The 17,195-nt window shown below is 34.7% G+C and overlaps 1 long non-coding RNA gene across 3 annotated transcripts in view; it reads right to left on the bottom strand.

The window, feature by feature from the left end:
• Window positions 1-17,195, bottom strand: part of LOC143252346 (uncharacterized) — a 57,743-nt gene that overhangs the window by 23,098 nt on the left and 17,450 nt on the right. For all 3 annotated transcript variants that reach the window (XR_013028944.1, XR_013028943.1, XR_013028945.1), the window contains one exon: window positions 13,145-13,437. This is a non-coding gene — a long non-coding RNA (uncharacterized LOC143252346). The remainder of the gene's footprint in view (window positions 1-13,144; window positions 13,438-17,195) is intronic.

Below are 17,195 nucleotides of genomic sequence, written 5' to 3'. Positions count from 1 at the left end.
GAGGTCACTGAATATTGATATCTGATGTTGATGAGTAAGCTACGTTCACAATAACAGAAAAATCAAAGGTAAGTAAGTGTCCAGTAAGATGAAGTGAAATAATATATGCGATGAAAATACAGCGAAAGACAGAATAGAAGCATTGGGTCCCAGAAAACACTAAACAAATTTAATGACAGATGTTTATTTTTCAAAGAGACCTAAAACTACAGCATTCGAATAGGTCATTGTTCTTGTTTTCTATTTTCCTGAAGAAGAATAGTCAATTTTTTGAAAGCGCTCGAGTTTTGGGTCTCGTTTGAAAGCCATTACAACTTTTGTATGTTATCCTGTGTGCTAACTTCTTAGTTGGGATTTATTTACAAATGACCGTTCAGTTAGTTTTCTTGTTGTTTTCTGTGTGTTTTTTTAAATCTCGTGCAAAGCTACACGAGTGCTATTTGCGCTTGCCGTCCCTAATTTAGGAATGTAAGACTAGAGAGAAGGCAGCTAGTTATCACCACCCACCACCAACTCTTGAACTACTCTTTTATCAACGAGTAGCGGGATTGATCGTACCATTATGACGCCCTCACAGCTGAAAGGGCGAAAATGTTTGGTGTAACAGATATTCGAGCTCGTGACCCTTAGATTACGAGTCGAGCGCCCTAACCACCTAGCCATGCCGGCCTTGACCGTTCATAATTCAACCACGCACTAATTACATTTGAATGAAAATGGACTAGACTGCTAAAAATACAACTTGATAATAACTGGGACTTGCTTTTGGAGAGCTTGAATGCTGCTTGTCCAATTGTTCTGTGTAACTATTAACCAGACAGTTGTGATTTGGTCTATATACTAAAATGCCCAAGTCTTCACTAAACTTCTTTTTCGAAGAAAACTAGAATAATATATATATCCATAGCATATACTACAAAACATTACCATTTTTAAATGACTCTACTGAGAGATGAGTTAAAGGTCAACGACTCTCTGTCTTCTAATGTGTGTGTGTGAAAAGACTAGAGAATGGGATATTTTGTAACAAGGGCTATGTGGAGGTTAACTGGTATTTGTTAAGAGTATTGGATATTCAGAAGTTTATTTTTATTTTGTAAAATGGCTTGTGGGTTATTGAAATAACTTAATGTTTAAAGGATAGCTAGTAGGAGAGGAATGGAATGTGATTAAGTGTTTAAGTTACTAAAGTTATATTGTATGGTTAATTATTTTGTTTTGGAGGAGAAGGGAATCAGCGTTTATATGAAAGGTTTTGTATCAGGTGCATTTATGCATAAGATGGAATTTAAAGGTTAGTTTGTAGGCTCACGCGCAACGACTAACGCTAATAAGATTAGTAGAGGATAAAAAATGAGTAGGAGGTTTGGTGTGGAGGCCAAAGTAGATGTTAATGTAGCAGCACTTCGTCCCTACTAAACCGTGGGAGTGGGTAGGGAGTGAGGGAGATTGCTATGTGTGATGGAATGTGTATATGTGTGGGTAATAGCGCAAGAGAAGTCGTGTGCAAAATCTAATTATGAAGGTAGTAATTTAGCATCTTGAAGGAAGGTCTTATGTTGTAGCTAGTGTCTAAAAAGGTATGGATGGAGGCCTTGGTGAGGAAAGTTACTGTTTAAAAGGTTGCCCTGCGAGGTTACAAGTGAAAGCACTTCTGAGAGAAGGATAGCGTGTAAAGAGTTGTGCTTAGAGGTTGCGTTGAAGAAGCCCACATATAAAGGTTATTGTATTGAAAGCCATGTGTGAAGTTATTTTGAGGTTTTGGGGATTGGTATATTTATAACCAGGACGTTGTTTGCATGAGCTCACAGGACGGTACGTTCCAAAGCAACTTGTAAAGAAATTCGTACATGATAAATTCAGACAGTGTGTAGAAGTATGGTGAAAGCCCTTTTAGTGTGTAAAAGGATGGTTAAAGCCCTTTCAGTGTGTAAAAGGATGGTTAAAGCCCTTTCAGTGTGTAAAAGAATGGTTATATTGGGAAGAAGGAAAAATGCATCTTTTTAAGCTGTTTGCGAGGTCAGTTTGATGTGGATAATTTCTATATTTATTTGTATAATTTCAGTTCTTATTAAAGTGAACCTGTATAAAGGTTAATCCAATCGTGTCCTGCGTGGTTAACTAACGTTTCGGGTGTATTTAGACAGAGATTACAGTGAACTAATCCTAAATGGTGAAGATTAGGATATTTTAAAGGCTAAAAATAGAGTGCTCGACTAATGATTCTGGGTTTCATAATGCTAAGGGATAACGTTAACTGGTTTATAATACATTCATAAAGAAAAATAAACCCTAAATACGTCATTGAGGTAACAAGTGAACGTTACTTCGTGAAACACGACAAATTAGATCGAACATTAGTACCGAACATATAAATATAACATGATACATCTAGTTCGTGAAGATGAGACATAAGTCTCCTTACTTCCTATTAAATGAGATCCTATTTAAACATCCAATCTCATTATAAAAAAAAAAAAGAAACGGACTAGTTATATGAATGACGTGTGACAAAAAGAATGTTCGCATAGAAATACACGCCTAATTTTAGACAGGCAGTATCTGAGCGCATGAATGGGTAAGGAGGAAAAGTGGGCCCCTGAAGTGGAATAACATGTATGGGTGACTGAAATAGGACATACGTGTTTTTGTTTTTATACATGCGAACTAATACATAGTTACAATGGTACAGTGTGTTCATCTACATGTGAAGAAGTAAGTGGTTAAGGATATTTTTTTCATGTTCATTAACAAATTAGTAAATAATTAACTGTCATGTAATGTGGGTTATCAACATGTACAGGCGTATGAGTGATTATGCTGGGTTCGTAGGTTTCTTAATTTGTGCATAAATAAATACTCGTGCTTGAAAAATTAATTAATTAATATGCGAGTAACATTGTTTAAACTGTAGCTACACTCTTATTAAATAGTAAGCTAGATAATGATTATGTGAGTTTTAAATTCATGAAGAGGGGGAAATTCAGTCATTATTTATGATGACATTGTTATTATGTGCCTATTGATTTATTAACGTGTTAACAAGCAGGTCACTATCTGTAAAATATAAACTTCTACACCTGTACAAATGCATACTGTAAATCTAAAACAAAAGTCTTAAACGCTGGTTTCTTTATGGAAATGGTGATTAAATTAGGTCATTTTCTGATCTTCCAACATTTATAAAATAGCGTTTCTTCTGCTTTCGTAACAGTTACGACAGAAAGTGTTCGTACCCCTGCGTCCCTAGCGATTTTTTGATCATAACTTAAAACGTATCACGATTAGGCTAACAAAAGTAAAATATATTATAAATGTTATACTATCACCATCTACATAAATTTTTATGTAAATCAAACGGCAAATAAACTGTTTATAAACAAATAACCAAAAATAGGAGGAGCAGAAAGTGTTCGTACAGTTCAGAACGTGTGTGAAAAAACTGATATTTCCGTAAATATTTAGTTTAGTTTGGCAAATAAACAACATTATACCATTCCAAAACTAGACACTTGATTCATAATTATTGGAATTTAGCCAGCAAAAAATGTACTTCCGGTAGTTTAGCGCCATCTCCGTCATTATCTGCTTGGTCATCATGGCGAACAGGAAACAACTGTCCAGTGATTTAAAAAACTGAATTATTGTAAAATACAAGTCTCGTGTGTCTCTTAAGTTTAAACTTACAGGATCAACTGCTAACCTCCCTCGTTCCGAACGCCCCACCAAAATTCCAGAGAGAACCAAGAATAAGGTTCTCAGAGAAGTTAGTAGGAACCCTACTAACCCTATTTCGTTTAACACGTAATGATATACAGAAACTGGTAAGGGAAACTGGGGTTGAAGTAAGCACCTCTACAGTTACGAACATGTTACACTCTTCTGGGTCAAAAGCATGCCGTCCTCGTAGAACTCCATATTTAAAGCCTGTTCATTTAGAAGCACGATTGAGGTATGCAAGAAAGCATGTAGATAAACCTTTTACCTGTTGTAAGAATATTCTTTGGTCTGTAAAGAAGAATGGAAGAAAATACCAGTCGAGTACTGTCAAACGATCATGAAGGGCCATGAGGAGAGATTGTGCCAAGTAATTCACCTGAAAGGCTACACAACTGACCATTAAAGTAGACGCACGAACACTTTCTACCCCTCCTATGTTTAGTTATTTGTTTATTAACAGTTTATTTGTCGTTCAGTTTACATAAAAATTATGTAGATGTGTGTTAGTATAATATTTATAATATATTTACTTTCATTATCCTAATTGTGACACTTTTTAAGTTATGAGGAAAAAACTACTCACGAGCCAGGGATACGATCACTTTCTGCCGTAACTGTATATATGTAATGTCAGCTGGTATGGATAGAGAAAGCACTATGCAGAGGGGCAAACAACGTTTCAAAAATTTCTTCGGTCATCGTCAGGTTCACAAAGAAAGAAAGTGGTAACTGACCGATAGCTGACCACATGTTTGAAGGCGATTGTGTAATTCAATGTAGGAATGTAGAGGGCGTGCTTAGAAGGTCGAAACATTGTTCGCTCCTCTACATAGTGCTTTCTCTATCCATACCAGCCATTTTTACATATACAATTTTATCTACAAGTGGGTTTTCTCGTCATCACGGATTCTGCGCTTCCTGTTTCATATATAGGTCCCCTAATTATGCTTTGTTAAAGACATTGCTAAAATTTAAATGTCGTTAATTTTCTATCCTGATTTTTATGTTAAAACATTCTGTACCAATGGTTAACGAGTACAATGCCATTACCTTATTCATGTGTCTCCCTGTTTCTCTTGTTGGAGAAGAAGCTTATTTCAGTGTTTAAATCAGATATCATTTTAAGTACCCATTCTTCAAAATGATGACCTGGCTGAAGTATTGTTTGAAAGCAACCGTTTCATTCTTCAGAGAAAAACAACTTCACTGTACTGCCATGGTTCTATTGCTTTTGCTTTGATGCAGAAGTATTCATGGAACACACTGAAACTTCTGCTACGAATTCTCCTGCCAAGGATGTTAATTTCTGGAGTACGCATGTTGATGATATTTTTAATTAACTGCAATGATGTTGACAATTTTGTCCTCACACCTGTATCCACAAAATTTATTAATACAATTGAACTTTCAACAAGAATGTAACGGCCCATCATTGATCCTTGATACTTGGATTGCAAATTGATCAAATTCTGTTTTTATTTCAGCTTATTTTGATTTTTTTCACTCAAGTTTATCGTTAAAACCTAATTTATGCGCTAATTTTCGATCAAAATATAGAAATACTTAATTTTAAAATATAAACGATCACTCTATCTTTTCTGACGCGTTTGTATTTGAAAAAAACAAAAAAGTTACGTAATAAGGTTTCTAACCAACACGTCCCCTAAGATAAATCCATTATCTTATCATATTTTTCGAGCGGCGAAAAGTTAACTAGGATATACTGAACTCAGCATTTACACCATGTAGTTATTGACAGTTAAACTTTGTCCCTTCTACTGATAAAAGTTCAAAATTATACAACTTGAATGTTACTTGTCAAATTAAGTCTTCTAATTGTAACACTCGCTATGTAAACGAAACGTGTCTATTGTTGTAAACTCGTGAAAAAGAAAGTGTAAACTCTAAATTCTGCTTCAAGAAATCGGACAATAAACTGGGACGATGGTGAAACATTACCTCTTATTTTAGCAAACGAGCTTTTAAGGATACACGATATTTTTTAAATTCAATTGCACCGTTTGCGACATGCTATTTAAACAGCAAGGTCAGATTTTCTCTTGTTTAAGCAAATAACAAGTTTTAATTTAGAAATGATTACTTAGACAGAGAGAAACAAACTAGTACCACCCACCACCTGTAAAAATATTCTTAATCGCATAGAATTATCAACTTTTACACCTATAACGCTTACAGTTGAAAGTCCGAAGCGTATTCAGCGACGTTTGGCGAATTCGAGCCTTTGACTCTCTTAACCACAGCCCTCTTCGCTAACCACTTAGCGAAAGAACCTTGATTTGGATCGACATATCATCCCTAAGTCGTATCTTTACTGTTTAACGACAGGCCAGTTTAGGGTTATTTTTTTCTGCATATATTGTGACATTTACCTTCACTTTTGATGGATCTAAAAAAGTAGCGACAGGCAAATGTTGAAATCACGAGCAGTTTTCTACCATTTTTAATTTTGACAGTCTATACCTTAAGTTATTGATAAAGTGATCTACTAATCTGAACGTTTAGAAAAAGCAAGCAGTTTTACGAAAACCTACGTTTAGCTTTCTTTGAGCAAATGATTAATTATAGTGGTACAGCAGTTTCAATCAATCCCTAAGGGAGTAGCAGATTAAGGTGATACGGTTGGTTTATTAACATGGAAACAATTAAGTGATTGCGGTGTAATAGTAACTTTAGTAATTCGCTAATAAGGGAAGCATATTTAAGATGAAAGAAGTTTTAAACGCGTTAGAGAGTGGATTCTTTGTAGCGAAATTGTACGATCATTAATGTGTGAACAAGTAAAAAAAAAATTAAGATTGGAACATCTGTCAGCCCAACAAGAGAAGACAGTAGACTTGTTAAGACATCAGCAGGAGAGGAATCGTAGTAGATGTTAAATTGATCAACATGTAAACAGAAACCTTTATGATGCGATGACAATTTGAAAGCATGTTAATAATCGAAAGCTTGAAGTATAGAAATAATCATTTGATGTCTGAAATGGTGAGTATTTTGTAACAACACTATGCACTTTTATTAAAATTTAAGCAAAAACATTATTATTCGTCATAGTAGGTTTACTTAACGTGTAAGGAAAAAAATTGTTTTTGTTCTCATATCAGATCTATTATAGTAATAATTATGGTAGATTGGTAAGTTATTAGTAAGTGAAAAAAACGACCTGGCAACTAGGTATACAAGCAACTACTGAGTGGGAAATATTAGGTTTCATAGCTTCTACTTGGAGTGATGAAATACATATATTAAATGTGAACAAAAGACATTGTGTCGTATAGACTTGTTTTCTCCAATTATTTTGTTCAATAAATGATCACGACAGATTACATGAACTTTATATCAATTTAAAAATACAACAGATAATTGTTTTGTTCTGACATAACCACAGTTGATTTATTAAATGAATTTGAAATAATTTCAAACTTATTTAGGTACAACTGAGAGGCTTGCTAACTACTTAGAACTATAGAGGTGTAACTCATATGCATCTGTGCTAATAACCTTACAAAAAACATTGTTTAATAACTGAACTTTGGCTGCTAGTACTTGTATTAGCCCAATTGTTTATTTCAGAACTAAAGATTTCTGATTAGGACACACCTAATTGTTGTTACATGACATAGAAAAATTGTGTTAAACACCAGTTGAAAGGAAACGAGTTTGCACATATTATAAACATAAAACAATATACGATTGTTGTTCGCTTTGAATGTGAAATACACGTAGCGTAGCCACAATTATGTTCATACTTCAAACGTAACTTTATCGTTCAGGTCTTATAATTATGCTATTGAGGTCACTCAATAGATGTAACAAGCTTCGTTTCTATTTTCCTCTAACAATAAATTCTAACTTTCTTTCACGCAACCAATTTGTTTAGCACCATAGCGAAACATGAGTGTGTTATAAACCCACATATATGTGTTATATGAGTGTGTTATTCTGATTCCATGTTTGTGAGCATATATACTGAATTATGTGTATAATAGATTCCACCAAACTGCTTGAAGGTTGTAAGCAGAAACACGTTTCTGACACATTTGTCTTTACATGTAGATAACATTTATACAATGACAGTTTCGTTTTCATACGCAATTTATGAGTTTTGCATAGTTCTTTTCTTCTAGGCCCAACATGGCCAGGTGGTTAAGGCACTCGAGTCGTAATTAGAGGAACTTTAGTTCCTTACTATCAACGCTAGCTGTCCATAATTTTGAGGTAATAGACGAGGTGGAAGGCAGCTAGCGTTGATAGTAAGGAACTAAAGTCTGACAGAAATATTTTTCATTAGTTTTAAAATTTAAAGAATCCAAAAACCGAACGTCTAGTTTACCAAAATCAGTTCAAGACATTAGGTTTCATATGTTGAAAGCTTCAAGAACCCTAACATATTTCAGTTAAAACTAAAATAAACAATAAACAAAAATGTTTTCTAAAAAAATTATGTATTCCTATTATTGAAACTTCAAAAGTAACAACGATTTTCCCAAATAGTTATTAAAATTTCCTTAGAAAAAACTGCCTACATAAGAGAGAACAACTTTTATAATTTTGTAGCTGATGTCAACGTAAATTTTACTCATATTCCCAAGATAGACGTTTCCTCGAAATGTATATTTTTGAAAGCTTTGCATTTTGAAATGGCCTGTCAGACCAAGTACATAGGACGCTGGGCTTGTTATCTGAAGGTCGCGCGTTCCAATACCTGTCCCACCAAACATTCTTACTCTTTCAGATGTGGGGTCGTTATAAAGTTACAGTTAATCTCGCTATTCGTTGATAAAATAGTAGCCCAAGAGTTGACGGTGAGCATGATGACTAACAGTCTTTACTCTAGTCTTTTACTGCTAAGTTAGGGACGGCTAGCGCAGATAGCCATCGTGTAGCTTTGCGCGAAATTCATAACAAACAAACATTTTGAAACACTGTACTGATAGAAAATATCTACATTGGAATAAATCTCACAGATAATAGCTCAGTATACATTTTAATGGTATATGTAACGATTATTTCTTTAAAGTGTAGAAAAACACTTTTCGTTAAAATTTTGTTAGATTGTTTTTAGCTAAATATCCGTAAGTTTATCCTCTGGAAAGAACAACTTTTAGATTATTTTCAGCAACGTTATTTATTTATTGTGGAACGCAACTAACAAAAGCTAAAGCACTCGGAGGATATGTTTTGTTATAGAGATAAAAACTAAATACTGTGTTAAGTAGATAACAACTAATATGCTTCAGGGATGCACTGTGTTAAGTAGATAGCGATTAAAGCACTTAGAGGATGTACTGTGTTCAGTAGATAACAACTAAAGCACTTATATAGGATGCAATGTATTACGTGGGTAACAACTAAAGCACTTATATAGGATGCAATGTATTACGTGGGTAACAACTAAAGCACTTATATAGGATGCAATGTATTACGTGGGTAACAACTAAAGCACTTATATAGGATGCAATGTATTACGTGGGTAACAACTAAAGCACTTAAAGGATATACTGTGTTAAGATAAGATGTTTATTAAGAATTTTTTATCTTCTTTCCCTTGAATAAATTGAGTTACATTAAACCACGTTGGTATTACTCTCGAGGTAATGACAGGAAAACCAGAACTATTGTATTCGTTCTAATCTCAACAAATTATACACGTATTTAAGTTTAGGTTGTTAAGATAGTGGCTGAAAAAGTTAAATAAAAAAAGTTAGTGGTTTATAAAAACGTATCGTTAATACAGTACGTGTAGATGTAAATGCAATTCCTATAACAGTTCCAGACATGTGTCAGTAAATGTCTTCTTTAAAAGTAAAACAAAAATCATTTACTCAACTCAAGAGAAATCATATTAAAATAACTTAATTGTTCAATCTATATTTATTGAGGTTATATACTTCTTGGTAATAAGGCAGTAAAGAAAGCCTGCCTATACTTTCTGTGATGTTTGTTTGTTTGGAATTAAGCACAAAACTCCATAAAGGTCTGTCTATACTCTGCCCACCACGAAGATCGAACCCAGTTTCTAGAGATGTGACAGACATGTCGATGTGCCACTGGTGGTGTCTATAATGTTATTGTTCCCTTAGATACAAAAGTTTTTAAGGTAACGTTGAAGTTCAGTAATTTCTTTTTCACCTTCACATAGCAGGTCATCCCAGGAAGTTTTCCAGAAATGTCGGTACCTAAAGATATTCAACTGCTTCATTCCTCTGATTTCAGTTCCAATTTTTGTTGTTTAGTGTATTGTATGTAATTTGACAAAAGTGAAGGCCCGGCATGATCAGGTGGGTTAAGCCGCTAGACTCCTAATCTGAGGGTCACGGGTTTGAATCCCCGTCACATACAACGCCCCCACGGCTGAAAGGGTGAGCAAGTTTGGTAAGAGAGTAGCCAAAGAATTAGCGGTGGGTAGTGATGATTAGCTGCCTTCCCTCTAATCTTACACTGGTAAATTAAGGACAGCTAGCGCAGATAGTCCTTGAGTAGTTTTGCGCGAAATTCAAAACAAACAAACTAACTGAAGTGAAAAAAGATCTTCTAAACCAATTTGACAAATAATACACTCAACATCTTTTTCAATAAATTAATTTAAAAATTCTAAATGCAATCACCTAATTTTTCTTTTATATTTTAAAATCGACCATTCTGATGAAAATTGTGTATTTCTTCGTGAGGGTTACACGTGTTGCAGAACAATATGTATATAACAAGCGTCTTTGTTTTTATTATCATTATTCAGTTTCTTGAAGTTTTATTTTATCTTCTAACGACATTATTTTCAATTAGTTTATAAACGTTGAGGTTTATCGCATAAAAAATATTGTTCTAGACAACTAATCCCAAGTAACCTAAAGTAAACTTAAGTTTCACAAGAAATTCTTCCTATAGTATAGGTTACAGGTGAGTCATCGAGGGTACAATAAGAGGGGTGTTGTTTTCCTAGATAATCCCTCTATAAAGCAAGTTGAGCCAAAATATTAATACCCTTAATTTAAATTAATTATAATAAAGAGAGCATTAACGTCTAAAATATCTTCCATTTCATTAACTGGATTTTCTTCATAATATTCAAATTCAACAAAATAATCCCGAGAAATCAATATATCATTGTTATCCGTACACTGAGTTAACTTTGAATTTAATTAACAATAACTGTTTAAAGTATTTTCTATATTCCTGTAAAAATTTTACTTTTTTTAAACCAGTGATCCAAGCAGTGATGTAGAGTTACTTTCAGAAACCTTCTATGCCTTGAAAATTTCATAAATCTTTTCATCAGTATTATACACATATCAAATCTTTCTGATTTATAAACTACTAGGCTTTTAAATTTAACTCTTTCAGATCATTAGATGTTTAAATCGCTTCAGTTAGTCATTACCATTGTGAATGTTAGTTTAATATGTCAAAAGATGCTCGCTTACCCTCTCACAGTGTAGCCTAACCGTGAATTTGAACATCACAAATCAGGTAAACCAAATAGTTTAGGAAGCTCGACTCCTAATTTGTTGAAAGTGCTTATTTGTTTGTTGTTGAACATGAAACTAAACAATGGGCTATGTGTGCTGTTAAGGAAGCTCGACTCCTAATTTGTTGAAAGTGCTTGTTTGTTTGTTGTTGAGCATGAAACTAAGCAATGGACTATACGTGCTGTGCCCACCACGGTTATCAAAAATACGTTTTTAGCATTATAAGCCTTCAGACTTGCCACTGAGATACTGGGGTTGGGAGCTGTTGAAAGTGAGTGAGAAATTGTAAAAACATAAAAATATTTTTTCGTATAACTTATTTTATGAGTTTGTTACCTCCGTCGAATACATTTGGACTATGATCTAACTTAAAAATTGTTAGTTTTTGAAGGGTCAAAGTCACAGCAATGCCACTAAAAACCAAAAAATCCCTATTCACTAACATGGGGACCGATGTCTATCGCTGTGTTTGCGCTATACTCTGTAAAAAAGTATCGTATTTTGAGGAAACAAAATAGGCATATGAAGAACATTGTTTCTCATTGTTCTGCCAAACATGGTTCGTATTTGCTGATAACGAAGGACATACGGACATATTTTCGTATGTTTGAAAGGCCAAATATGTCAGTTTTTCATTATGTTTTAGTACAGATGATTGTAACATATTTATTTTAATTTGTTAATGCTTGTTTGTTAATATTTAGTGTACGTAGTTGTATTCTGATTTTCATTCAATATTTAAGACTTTTTTACACTTTCAGTCATTATTGTTTAATAACTAATACTTGAATTTAAGAATACATTTTGCTGAGGCATGTGGATTTTATCACCATAAAATTGTCAGAAATGTATCATACCAATCTTATTTCTTAAAACAAAAATATTTTAATGAAACCTAGTAGTTAATTGATTTTAAATTATAGAAGGAATTAATATCTGGATTTTTTTTCACAAATTTAAGTAATGTCTGTAGTGTTTGTTTGTTTTTGAATTTTGCGCAACGCTACTAGAGGGCTATCTGCGCAAGCCGTCCCTAATTTAGCAGTGTAAGACTAAAAGGGAGGCAGCTAATCATCACTACCCACCACCAACTTTTGGGCTACTCTTTTACCAACGAATAGTGGGATTGACCGTCACATTATAACGCCCTTACGGCTGAAAGGGCGAGTATGTTTGGTGTGACCGGGATTCGAACCCGCGACCCTCGGATTACGAGTCGAGTGCCTTAACCACCTGGCCGTACCGGGCCTTTAGTATGTATATATATTATAAATTTCAAAAGAATAGGTCAAAGAAAAGCGCCAAACACATAAGACAGACAAATAAGCTCCTAGTAAAAGAGGTACCCGCCAATACAGGACCCACAAAGATGTGTGGATACACCATCTATTCATTTAATTACTTTACCTTATTTTCAGTTTCATTACGATGGCGAACGATAAGTTTAGATGTTTGGTGTTTTTGGCTTTAACTCTCCCCATGTTTGTCTTAATATGTATTTATTTAGCTCTGATATTTTCATTTCGAAATTTAGACAAGTAAAGAAAGATAAAACTTGGTAAATATGCGGTGTATCACTGCCTTTGTATTGTCAATCTTTACGTCACTTACTAGGGTAGGAGCTACTCTTCTCATGTCATAATTTAAACCCGATTTTATTTGTTTATTTTTGGCTAAGTTATCCGAAAAGTTACATATATATTTATGATGCCTTGGATAAATTTTCTATATGACATATTGTGGAACAATTATATGACTAATTAATTTTACTTCTGAAATGTTTGTCACACTTTGAAACTCGTTATATCAAAACAAAAGTGTGAAGTCTTCGGTGATTTTTGCATGCCTCCATGGAAACATTCCTAAAAACTTATACGCCACACTTCCCTGCACGAAATGCTATTACCATTCGTCTGGAAAACAACTTAAGTAGGTCTTACCTGTTTAGACTTTCTGTTCTTCGATCCAGTCGAGTCCACTGAGACCAAAAGTCCCTGAAGAAATGGTTCTTGGAACATACAAAGCTGAGAAACGTTGACTCAAATAGGATGGTTGAACTCCGAACAGTAAACAAGTTCTGTTACTACTTCTCTCATTTCTAACTTCAGTCAGCCTTTGTAATTTGCATAGCAAGCCTTCAACTTTAGAGGTAATTGAGCTTTATGTCCACATTCCGGGAGAGTCGATCGATTTTTTAGAAGAGGTGTTCGTTGATGCTGAATAATGAATCATTCTAAAAAAAGAACGGCCAAAGCAAATTTTCGCTACCTATCTTTAAACTTAAACAAATAAAGTTCGCTGTAAAACAAGCCATTAAACGTTGTATAGACGTAATCATGTCAGTGTTAACAGAGTTTTCAAACACAAACAAATATACAAAAGCATGTGCTATGTAAAAGCATGTCATGCAAATGAAGCTATATTTTAAGCCTAAAAGAAAATACTTTTCCATTTTTCCTTCATAAAGAAGTAACCTAAGGGAAATCAATTTCTTTGTTTGTTTTGAATTTCGCACAAAGCTACTCGCGGGCTATCTGTGGTAGTCATCCCTAATTTAGTAGTGTAAGACTAGAGGGAAGGAAGCTAGACATCACTACCCACCGCCAACTCTGGGGCTACTCTTTTACCAACGAATAGTGTAAGACTAGAGGGAAAGCAGGTAGTCATCACCACCCACCGCGAACTCTTAGGCTACTCTTTTACGAACGAATAGTGAGATTGACCATCACGTTATAACGCCCCCACGGCTGAAAGGGCGAGCATGTTTGGTGCGAATGGGATTCGACCCCGGGACCTTCGGATTACAAGTCGAACGCCTTAACACACTTGGCCATGCCGGAGCGGGAAATCACAGTTAAAATGAAATTTAAGCTCAAAATGCAGTTGTTTTACTGAAGGTGGTTTATTCTGATTTTTGACTATATATATAAATTTCTTACAATTATAGTAAAACATTTTGGAACAACGCGGACCTACTGGTCCATCTCGGCTGTTCCATCTTCTCAACTAAACTAAAACTATTAATCAATAAATTTTAAAAAATCTTAAAGCCAGCTCTTGTCATTCATATAATTAAATTATTCTAGAGTTAAGTACAAAGCTAATAAAATATTTAATTTTCAAAAACAAACATTTAATTCAATACATATTTAAATTTCAACTTTTGAAATTGACGAGATAGCGATTAGGCCTGGGATGGCCAGGTGGGTTAAGGCATTCGACTCGTAATCTAAGGGTCGCGGGTTCGAATCCTCCTCGCACCAAACATGCTCGTCCTTTCAGCCGTGTGGGGGTATAATGTGTCGGTCAATCCCACTATTCGTTTGTAAAAGAGTAGCCCAATAGTTAGCGGTGGGTGGTGATGACTAGCTGCCTTCCCTCTTGTCTTTTTTCACTGCTAAATTAGGGACGGCTAGCGCATATAGCCCTTGAGTAGCTTTGCGCAAAATTAGAAAAAAAAACAGCGATTATAAATTTATCTTACCCTTTCTATAACCATTGGCGCTTGACTCGCAATATGATAGACGCAGTATTTTAGATTATACAGTTTGAAATACATAAAGATTTGAAACTTCAAAAACTTAACTTCTAATTTTAATTACACCCGTCACTATACTTAATTCACTTTTCTGGTTCATCTCTCTTTCCATTTCCCATAATTCAATTTAACTGTTTCATTATCTATTTAATTGGACTTGCGTTTTATCATTGCAGTTCGCGCTCAGTGACGAATATTACTATAATGATGTCAGAAAATTAAGTTGACATATGCTATTCTTCTTTTTGTATTTCAATCTTCCCATTAGAAACTCCCAAATCACCTCTGCCCCTCTAAAACCCCTCTCTAACAATGTGTTTTCCTCGAAATGTATTCTGCAGCCTTTTGATTCGACGATGGCATTAAAAATTCTATTTTTCATCTCAATCTAAATTTCGAGTAAGAAAAAAAAAACGATGGATGAAACGAAGTAGCTTATATGGATATACGTTTGGTAGATTAAAAAGACCACTGTTTTATTAATTCTGGTATGTGTGACATGTAAAAGGTATTCTCGAATGTTAACATGAAGGTGAGATTATATTCGTTTTTCTGGTTCTTGGTAATCACAAAGTTACACAATGGACTATCTGTGCTCTGTTCACCACGGGTATCGAAACCCAATTTCTAACGTTTTAAGTCCACAGACATACCGCCGTGCCACTGGGGAGGAAGTACCTTTGGTTATCTTCCATGTCCACCGCGGAGAATCGAAACCCGAATTTTGGCGTTGTGAGTACAAAGACTTACCGCTGTCTTATCGGAGAAGTGACATTAAAAAGCATGCATACAGTGGTGGAGCGTAAATTCGAAGGTAAAGTTCGACTATTTTAAGGAAATGTGTTTCGATTTTTAAAAGAACCTAGGTATATAATTTAATTTTTAATATATCAAATTAAGCAATCAGTTCAAACAATATTTCAATGATATTGTACGTGTTAAGAAGTGATAACAATTTAAGATCTGTTGTAGGACTACTATAATTGTTGTTCTCTTTTTGTTTTATAAAACTTATCAATAATATATCGTAAGCTGGTCATTATTATAACATCAGCTGTTGTGTTGTAAAGTAATAAAATAAAACCAAAATGGTCAGAATCGCTTGTTATGAGAACATATTATTTTGGTTTGTTTGGTTTGGTTCCTTCAGAGCAAAGCCGCACTGGGCTATCAACTGCGTCCATCGCTGTAAATCCGTAAACTTATCGCTGTTTGTAAAAAGCCATAAAAAACGGGGCTTCTTGTTTTCAGTCCGAAGGGCACCTTGCGAAACACATGAGCTATAAAACTCCAGGTCAGAGACCCTACGCTCAGGCACAGACATCCCTAATTTAGAACTGATGACTAGCAAGAGGGCAACCCAATCAGTAGCAGCTTCCTACGCGGCCCTCTTAACCGACTTTTACAGTTATAATATTTCTGCATGTGCAAGTGCAGAGCACATTTAGCTACATATCGAGACTCGAACCTATAACATTCAGATCAGCAGAACCGCACACCAATCATCACGTTTACAGCTAGCCCATGCTAAAAATACACGCGTTTATTATTATGTGAAATAACACACTGTAGTTTTTAATACAAATACAGTGTTATACATTTGGCAGTTACAGATTAGGGTGAAGGCAGCTAGTATTCATCACCCACCGTCAACTCTTGGGCTAATTACTCTTTTATCAATGTAGTTTTTAATACAAATACAGTATTCTATTGAAAAAACAAATGTGAATGGCATGACCATGAATAGAAATAATTTAGCAGAAAAATTACAAACTTTGTTTTTAATAAAACAATGTATTGGTAGCAATGAATCTACACACCTACTAATAAAAGATTAATAAATACTTCGTTTTATACTAATGGCTTTGTTTGTTTGTTTGTTTTGAATTTCGCACAAAGCTACTCGAGGGCTATCTGTGCTAGTCGTCCCTAATGTAGCAGTATAAGACGAGAGGGAAGACAGCTAGTCATCACCACCCATCGCCAACTCTTGAGCTACTCTTTTACCAACGAATAGTGGGATTGACCGTCACATTATAACGCCCCCACGGCTGAAAGGGTGAACATGTTTGGCGCGAAGGAGCTGCGAACCCGCGACCCTCAGATTACGAGTCGCACGCCTTAACACGCTTGGCCATGCCGGGCCGCTATACTAATGGCAGTAGCAAATAATTCTATTTTAAGAATAACGCGTAAACAAATGTTAAACATCGAAATTGTGTTATGGTTAACAAAAACGTACAGTTTGGAATATGGAGAAATTGTCAAAATTTTCGTGTTTACAAAATATTACAAGTGAAGCAAGAAAAATATTACAGTTTAGGGTTTCTTTTACTGACAATCTCAGATAAGATCGTATTAAAGAAAAGCAGATAAAAGAAAGCGTATGTGTATGTTAGTCATCGTTTAGGCTTCTCTTTGTTTCTCATAATTACCATTACTGTGTTTTCAAT

Source organism: Tachypleus tridentatus, chromosome 6, assembly GCF_004210375.1.
Source record: "Tachypleus tridentatus isolate NWPU-2018 chromosome 6, ASM421037v1, whole genome shotgun sequence".
In the NCBI taxonomy this organism is placed as follows: Eukaryota; Metazoa; Arthropoda; class Merostomata; order Xiphosura; family Limulidae; genus Tachypleus; species Tachypleus tridentatus.
This window is presented reverse-complemented; position numbering and strand designations above follow the sequence as displayed.